Raw genomic sequence first — 9,999 nt, 5'->3', positions numbered from 1 at the left:
TCCCGACGCGGCAGGGTCATGGACTTTGGTCAGCGGACTCGATAATTCTCACTTCGGTGCCTACTCGAATCAGGGGTTCCACTCGGCAACTCTGGGCATTAGCGTGCCTAATCTCCACAACGGCCCCTCCAACGCCGGGGATGCTTGGCTCCACCTTGGTGACTCCCAGCAGGGACCATCCCACAGGGAAAGCCAGGACGGGTTCCCCAGCGTTACACAGCGCCAGGAAACCTCCGGGTAACAGTGCGCTTTACAATCTCAAACATAATAATAATAATAATAATGAGTGATGTAATATGTGACGTCATCAGCAGTGCATTGCAGGCGCGCAAGTTATAGTGAGTCCAACTAACTATAACGTGGAATTTCAATGGTTTTATGTCAGTAAAATTTCCAGCTAACTATAACTGGTGTGAAACCTATGGTTTTTTCAGTGAATTTAATAGGTTTTTTAAATGCTAACTCCTAACTATAACTGGTGTGAAACCTATGGTTTTTTCAGTGAATTTCATAGGTTTTTTAAATGCTAATTCCTAACTATATATAAGGCCTCAAACCTATGAAATTTAATATTTTTTATAATGAATCCTATATTGTATATTTATATAATCCTTTTTTTTTCTTTTTTTTTTGCCCTGGTGCGCTCCCTGTGCGCGCCCCGGTGTGCGCACTGGAAAGCGCAGTTTTTTGGAGCGCCCCGGGTTGCACACCGGTGAGCGTCCCGTTAGCGCTATTACCGCGAACGAAAACATCTTGACGTATCGCGTAGCCGCGTCCGCTTGATACGCATGGCGTAAGCGCACCCGGAAGTACTCGAGCGAATACGATCGCTCAACGTAAGCATCTGACGCGCTTACGCGACGCGTCCCGTGGCGCACCCCGTGGTGCACCCGGGGGCGCGTCGCGTAAGCGCATCGGGTCATGTGACCTGAAAATAACACTTTTTATTGGTGCAGAAAAGTTTTGGTTTCCAAATGATGAAAGCCCTGGTCATGTGACCTGAAAATAACACTTTTCATTGGTTTAGAACAGTTTTTTTTCCAAATGATGAAAGCCCCCACCTTTGTTCCTTATTCTGACTTTGTCCTTTGACTGAGGAAGACCTGTTTGGAGATATAAGAGAAATATTTTGTACTTTAAAATGGCTACAGTAGCAGCAGCAGCTGGAGCATCTGCACCACCACCACCACCAAGAGGACCACCACAACATCACATTGTTGGTCAAGAAGAAGAGGAGGAGGAGGAGGAGGAGGAGGAGGAGCGGAGAAGGTGGCTGCCAGAAGACAATACCCCATACAGGCCAAGGCAGCACATTTTATGGGAGTTTTGTCTATCCCAGAGGGCAAGAAAAAAGTAAATGCGCCAAAGGTGACTTGCAAAATCTGTGGCATTGAACTTTCAAGGGGGAACCCTGACAAAAAATATTCCTTTGGTAATAACACCATGATTAGGCACATGCAGCGCAAGCATCCGAACAACTATGCTGCCGCAGAGATGAGAGAACTAGCCAGTAACCCTCCCCAATCTTCAACCAGCACCTCAAAAAGAAAGCAACCCACTCCATCGGGACCAGAGACAAGGGAGACGATCCCTTGCATACAACCACGGTTTGGTGAATTCAGGATCACATGTATTTTTTGTGGAAAGACCATCTCCTATGGTGAGCAGAGCATAAAGCTCATCCTCCTTGCTGGTGACAACCACAATTGCCCCAAAAAACCCTAATTTTTTCCTGATTTTTTTTTGCTCCAGTTGAGCCATTTTCAATTCCCTGTTTTTTGTTTCTCCCGATAAAAATAACAAAAAATATATAAAATAGTTCATAAAATCCAAAAAAAGTACAAAATGTTCAAAAAACATAAAAAAAATATAAAACAACAAAAAGAAGAAAAAAAACAGTTCTTTTTAGAACTACCTCCAAATTATAAAAAAGGCTACATTTTTTACAAACTCTATCATTCTTTTTTCTCCATGGAATGCTCCCCGGTACGCTCCGCGGTGCGCGTACCAGGTGCTCCCCCCGCGCAAATAAAAAAAAATAATTTTTTTTTGCCCCGCTGGGCCTTTTTTTAGCCCCCACATCAAACCTAGGGGGTCAGGGGGTCTACTATGCCCCCTTATGGTCATTTCCCCCTTTATTTTTGCCACCTCTTGTATCTCGATCCTACGGAGACACAAGATGGCGGCTGCTCCGGACTGTTTGGAATGTTGACAGACACCCGAGAGCCAATCAGCTTTCCGCGCGCGAACTCGCGTAGCGCGCTAGTTAGCGCCCTGGTGCGCGTACCGGGGAGCTCTTATAGATATATATATCTTTTTTGAACCTAAATTACTCAAAATCCACTGGAGCACATATCTTGAGACATAGCAAAAGCACATCGGGCTACCGCCCTATGGAAATTAACATGGGGAAAACACATTTGGGACCCCCCTTTTTTCTCGGCCCCCGCTTGACAAATCCCCCCAAACTTTCAGGGAAGGACCGGGGCGCCGCGAGGCAAATTTGAGGAAATTTTCAGGCAGATTCCTCAACCGGCGCCAAAGTTATTCACAATAGAATGTTGAGATTTTGTATTGAAAATAATCCTAACTATAGCTACCTACTGGCGACCGCCAGTAGGTAATATACATCCATAGGTATATATGTATATATACACACACACCTATATCTATCTATCTATCTATCTATCTATCTATCTATCTATCTATCTATCTATCTATCTATCTATCTATCTATCTATCTATCTATCTCTATATATGTATTTATATATATACATATATATACATATATATATATATAAATACATATATATATAACATATAACACTGATGGTTTGGTGGTTGCCAGTTGGTAGTTATATGCAGGATCTTGTTTCCATAAGGAAAGAGTTTTTGTTTTGCCAATAACTTTGGAGCCATTTGATGAATGTTCTTGAAATTTTTGAAATTAGTACAGCAGTCGTTTCAGCTTCTGTGTTCAAAGTTTCAGGGTGAGTCGTCAAGCGGGGCACAAAAAAATTGGGGTCCCTTTATGCATTTTCCCTATGCATATCAGCCTGAATAGCTGAATGGAATGACACCAGTTTTGGCAGAAAGGTAGCTCTTGGTCCAGAAAGCGACCTTTTGTGAACTGCTATAAATCTGTTGAGTAGTTTTTGAGATATTAAGGGAAATCCAACTTTGTATAAATAGGGATGAGAAAGCTCCGCAAGCCCTACCAATCTTGTGCTGATATCTAATTGGCTGTCAACACTTCAACCAGGAAGTGTTGGCAGCCTTCTTGGCACACTGCCTCAGCTGGGTTCCAGAAAAATAACCTTAAAAGAAAATAGAATAGGGGGCAGGGTACGACTACTCTGACCTCCTATGTGTGGTACTGGGGTCCCCTGGGACCCAAGGGGATAAAAGCACTTTTAAATAAACTTTTGCCACAAAACCACAACTGAGTCTTTAATGCACGGCAATTTTTTAATAAAATCAAACATGGTCTCCCGTACATCTTTTTAATGAAGCCCCCAGATGGGCCAGGTCTCGGGGGCATGCAAAGTTTATAAAATTAATGGAGGGGAGCCCATGGGGTCCCCCCTTCAAGGGCATTTTTATGCCCTGGGACCACCACCTCTCTGGGGCTACATAGACATATAGGTGAGGCCGTTTGGAGCCCAATCGGGCCTCAGGGATCACCACCTCTCTTGGCTTTTTAAAAAGGGGTGGGACACACAGATCCCCCTCCTAGGGCTTTTAACCCTACCTGGTGCTAAAATAAACAATATAGAGGGGGTATGCGCAAACTCCCGGCCCCAGTGCCATCACCTTCCCCAGGCCAAAATCCAAAAATTAAACATGGAGGGGTGCCACATGGTCCCCCTCCTGGCCATATATGGCCCTGGGGACAACCATGAGGCCAGCCTGTGCAAACAAAGGAGGTGGGCCTTGCGGCCCCCTCCTGGAGCCTTATATAACCGTGGGACCATCACCCCTCCCCCCAGGCCTGCTCTTGCTATCTTCCAAGGTGCTCATCCTCGGAAAATAGCTTTATTCTTTTGCTTGGCGGGAGCAAGAGCAAACACTTCATTTTCAGCAAATGAGAGCTGTGAAACAGCTCTCACGTGCTGGACGCAGAGTTTTCATCCCTTTCTCTGCCCGCTTTTTATGTGCAGGGAAAGAGATGAAAGTGTTGCTCTTGCATACAGGGAGCTGCATATTTAGCAGATCCCTTTGGGCGAGAGCAATGCTGGCTCCTGCAGGAGGCAGAGAGTCGGCTGAGACCACGAGGACCATGAGGCTCCCCCTGCAGTCTCTAATATGCACACTGGGTGCCCTAGTTGGGATAACAGCACCATAGTGACATGGCCGGGCCCCAGGGGATGGGGTCCCCCGGGCCACAATTTTCCCTGGGAGGGGAGCCACACAGCCTTCCTCCACCATTCATTTGTAGCCGAAAATAGCCCAGGTAGAGGGGTCACACACCTCCCTCTCCCATTTACTTAGTAGTAGCCAATGGTCTTCCTGTGTTTTTCCAAGTTGATGGCCAGCTTAACAAAAGGACCCCGAGCACATTTCCAGATAATGTTGGTGATGCGTTATTGATGCAAAGAAATATGAGGGCATCGCCACCAAATAAAGAAGCACTTCCTTCATTTAGTTTAGAGGAAGTACCCCTGCTTGGTGGAGATTCACCTCTTTGTAGTCTTGCCATCTTCTCTTGATGAAGATTCAGGTTATCAAATATTTATGGATGAAAACACTCAAGAACAATCACATTATCCAGATTACATGCACACAAGGTCACTGGAGACATTATCCTGGGGTCCTTTACACAGCTGTAGTACAGAATGTGCATGAGACATTTACCCAACTAGGCAGCATTTACTAATTATTAACCAGATTAAAGCATTTCAGTTGGGTATACATTGTCAGCAAAACTGAGCACTGTTCTGGGAAGACAATAGGTTCCTGTCTGGCCTAGGTCCGCATTTTACATTAATGAAACTTTAACTGGAAGCACTTATAAATATAAACATAGCAGGTGCCCCAGTTGAAGCTCCACTTCACTAAAGCACAAACGTTCATAACTTCCTGAGCTTGGCTAAGGCCTATCAAATCTGTTTCCTCTTATATTCCACGTTGAAAAACAATATAAACTCCTAAATGGAGATGAATGCATTGTTGATCTAATGGAGCACAATCTGATCTGTAGTGACTGCGATAAGTGGTTTCTTTCTTGTTGCCGCCTGATAATAGCAGAGTCCATTGTTCTCAATTTTAAATTCCCTATTTATGCAAATGTCCAAAATCCATAGCACCACCCATACATACAGAGACTCACAGACCAACACAGACACTCACACACCCACTCACAGACCCATGCAGACACATGTTTCTCTGCAAGCTTTCAGCTATACGAAGGAACACAGCCAGTTTAATTACTCAAATGGAATTTGGCCTCCCTTTTCTAGAAGACAGTCTTAGACGCCCGTTTGCTGCTGTGGTTGAAAGTATGGACCACCCCATTTTGTTCATTCTCTAAATAGATTTTGACAGATTGCGTAAAATTAGAGCAAGCAAACGCCATTGCTTGGTTATCCTACATCAAAAAATCTTTCTTGGATCTAGAACTCCCTCATTTTTCCTCTTCCCAAATGAACTCACTGGCAGTGCAAAAAACTAGGTTAAAACTACATTCTACTAATATAGAAACCTGAAGAGATTCCATAAACAAAACTATTCAGTTATAGTATCATGCTACTTAGGGCCATATGTATCAAGCAAAATTGCATTCTCAAATGCCAAAATTCGCAGAATTTCAGTGTTTGTGAATGCAATTTTGCCAAATGGTATGTATTAAGGCAAAATATTAAGTAAAAATAAGGAATCGCAAAATTTGCGATTCCTTATATTGCGATTGTATATTCCTCAAATGCAATGTAAGAAGCACCAAAAAAGTGCAATTTGGCCTTAAGGAATCCCAAATTATCACCAACTTCAAGTTGGTGGTAATTTGTGATTTCTTTGAAAAATGAACTTATTTGCATTTTTCAAAGTGCAATGTGAAGCACATACATGCCCTTAGGCATGTATGTGAACCACATGTGCACCCATGCTTATTTCAGGGGTGCATCAGGGTGTCCTTTTGACACCCCTGCACCCTTGAAATTATTCTCAATTTCCGATCCTCAAATTGCGAATCGCAATTTGAGAATAACTTCCCATTCATTCCTATGGGCCTCCTGGCCCATAGATAAGAATGGGAAAATATTCCCTAATTGCGATTCGCAATTTGCGAATCGCAATTATTAAATATTGAGAAATCGCAAAAAAATTGTGATTTTTTACATACATCCCTATTTGCAATTCTCAAATAACGATTTCTAAAAAATCGCTATTTGAGAATCGCAAATCAGGATGTTGATACATATGGCCCTTAGACCTTTAACAAGAGTTGGGGGCTGAATGCTATCTTCTTTGGGTAGCCAATATAGAACATAGGTTCTACCTTATGCATTTTAGATTAGGCATGTTTCATATTTTGTAGCTCACCCCCAACAGGGCTCTTGGTTTCATAGTTTACCACCTTGTCCCTGTGACAGAATTGCCAAACGCTCACCCATTTCTTGTTTTTTTGTGCATTCTATATTCAACCAAGATGGTTTTTTCTACAACCCGTATTGCAGTCTTTTGGTGCCAGATCTCATAGAACCTGTCTGTTCTGCCTTTTACGCCTAGAGTCAGAATTGTGCTACTGTGTCATTATTTGTTTTATATTTGGGGAATTAAGAATAAGGAAATCAACAAGCTAAAAAGTTTCAGCGCTACCTATAGTATTTCAGTACTACTTGAAAATTGTATTTGCACTCTGAGTATTCACTATTTTAATTTTATAATCTATTTTTTATGTCTGCCTTTTAATACATGGGTTTTAACATGTTGTTTTTATTTAAAATGCTTTTGCACTTGTGGTATGTTTTTATTAGTATGGATGTATGCAGATTTAAGCTAAATTGAAAGATTAATTGACTGAATATTAGCCGTTAAGTCGTCATGGTCAACTTAGTGGACCCTTTCTGCGTCCTTTATTGGACTATTTGGAAGGTTTTGTTCCTCTGGTTCTGTCTTAACCTCATGGCATTTTATTGTCAATAGATGTATTAATATGAATGTAATTTATCTTACATATTTGCACTGAGATCTATATTTACTTTGTTCTAAATTTTTTAGAATGTGCACTTTTATGGTCCGTCGAACCAAAATAAAAATGATTGACTGTTTGACCTCACATATTACATCATTCATGACATGGTCAGTTCCATCACTGATGGCATCTCAAATTACATCACTGATGACATCATTCACAGAACCGGTCACACCCCCTCTCACACACCTATAGAAAAATCTTATACACCTACCCCCACACAGCCACTCACATACTCATTCACACACCCATACAAGCGCTCATACATCTGCTTACTGATCCATAGAACCACTCACACATCCACTCACTCACACAGCTACTCACACAGCCACTAACTCACCCATACAGCCACTCATACACCCACTCACACACTTGCACAGCCACTCACACATTGAGTCATCCATACAGTTACTCAAACACCTACTCACTCAACCATAGTTACTCTCACAGCCACTCACTCACCCATACAGTTACTCAAATATCCACTCACTTACTTATACATATATTAACACAGGTACTCACTCACCTATACAGTCACTAACACAAGCATGCACTCACCCATACAGCCACTCTCATGTTTATTCACTCACCTATACAGTCACACACACATCACTCCCTCATACAGCTACTAACACACACAATCACTCACTCACCTATACAGCCTCTCACATACCCACTCATTCACCCATACACCACTGACACACTCACTCACCCACACAACCCCTCATTCACGCATAGAGCCACTCAGACACCTACTTGCACATGGATACTCACAGCCACTCACATAATATGTGTTACAAATAGTATCACTCATTAGTAGTACACAAAGTTTACTAATGTAACATTTTTAGTATCTTACTATATTCATTTAGCAATCAGAAACTTTTAGAAAACACTCACAATCACTGGATGTTGTCATCAGTGATGTCATTTAAAATGTCATCAGTGATGTCACTGGCCATGTCATGAGTGATGTAATATGTGAGGTCATAACCAGTGCATTGCAGGGGAGTAAGTTATAGTTCAGGTAACTATAACAGCTGAATTTCCAGCTAAAATATCCCTGTAACCTTTGTTATTTTCCGTAAAAATATATATATATATATGTATATATATATAGATATATATATATAGATAGATAGATATATATTACCTACTGGTGGTCGCCAGTAGGTATTTACAGTTAGGACCTATTATGCACAGGAAATCCGCAACATTCTATTCCCAATAACTTTGGCGCCGATTGATGAATCTTTGTGAAATTTTCCAAACTTTTGGCCAGCTCTGGTCCGCCCCTATCCTGAAAGTTTCACGGTGATTGGTCAAGTGAGGGCTGAGACAAAAGGGGGTCTCAAAATGTGTTTTCCCCTTGCAATTTCCCATAGGACATTTAGCCACAGCTACAGCCCGAACGGCTGAATGGAATTACACCAAATTTGGCAAAGAGGTAGTCCTCAGTTCAGACTTGTGCCTTTTGCTTAAATGGTGTCAATCAGTTCAGTAGTTCCAGAGAAAATACAGCTATCTATGGGCGTGGTGGATCCGCGGAGTTTGCGTGTATTGTCATCGTACCATAAGTGCACCCTACCGATCATGTGCTAAATGCTAATTGGCTGTCAAGTGATTGTCAACATTCGAAACCAGGAACTGTTGGCAGCCATTTTGTGCCTCTGTAGAAGTGAGGATGAGGAAGTCAGTGGAATATGTGTGCAAAACCTAGAAAGGGGGCAGGGTAGAAATCATTTTACCCTCTAGACCTGCTTAGGGCGTTCCAGAAGGACCCCCAGGGCCCATAATTTTATTTATTTTTAAAACCCGGCAGGTGCGTGTAAGGTGCGTGGACTTTGCCGTAAAATAATTCAAATAAAACGGAGATTGTTTTATAATTAGCCCCGGGGGCGTAAATACCAGGGGCAAAATTATTACATTTTATGGGGGGCCCAGAGGGGCCACCCAGCCCCGGGGTTCGTCACCCCCTGGGGCTAAAAAGAAAAAAATTTCACCTTCTATGTCATTCTCCTGCACTGTGGTTCCCAGTATCCATTACGCTGCATTCTGGGATATGCAGTCCTGCGCTACACCTGGGACAGCACACACCTGCGTGGAGTTCTCTACAGGGGCGGAGCTGGCTTGCACAAGCAAGCATTCAAATGAGGGATTTACTTGCAGCGTGACATTTCACCCACAGGACACTTTGGGCGCTGAAGAAGGCAGTTAAGCTGCCGAAATGCATTCGCCTTTGTGTCAATAAACAAGTGCTTCCTACCGTATCCTCCTGAGAATCTGTCTCCTTTTTCAGGAAAGAAGGAGGTTTGTGCATCAATTACAGCGCCACCCAGGGACGCTTTCCAGAGACCCCCATCGCGCTTTGGGCAACCGGCTTCACTGGGACTTGGACTCTTGCAGTTTGGTGTGTTTTGCCAGCGTTAGTTGGACGGGCTGGGAGCCCGCCATCGAAAACGAGGAGAAAAGTGAGCAGTTTTGGGATTGCTAATCCCATGCTGGGTAGAGCTCACTGTGGTTCAGCCCCTGCTTTACGGACTCTTTGTTCGACGTGGTTGTGATGGTACTGGGGGACCGGAGGAGGCACTGGTCAGTTGGCACACCAAAGCGGGACTTTCATCACAGCATCCTAAGGGGCTCACGCTGTTCCTTGCCCCCCCCGTAATGACATTGTCACCTTCTATGTCATTCTCCTGCACTGTGGTTCCCAGTATCCAGTACGCTGCATTCTGGGATATGCAGTCCTGCGCTACACCCGGGACAGCACACACCTGCGTGGAGTTCTCTACAGGGGGCAGAGCTGG

The sequence above is a fragment of the Lissotriton vulgaris genome, chromosome 3_1 (assembly GCF_964263255.1).
Source record: "Lissotriton vulgaris chromosome 3_1, aLisVul1.2, whole genome shotgun sequence".
NCBI lineage: Eukaryota > Metazoa > Chordata > Amphibia > Caudata > Salamandridae > Lissotriton > Lissotriton vulgaris.
This window is presented reverse-complemented; position numbering follows the sequence as displayed.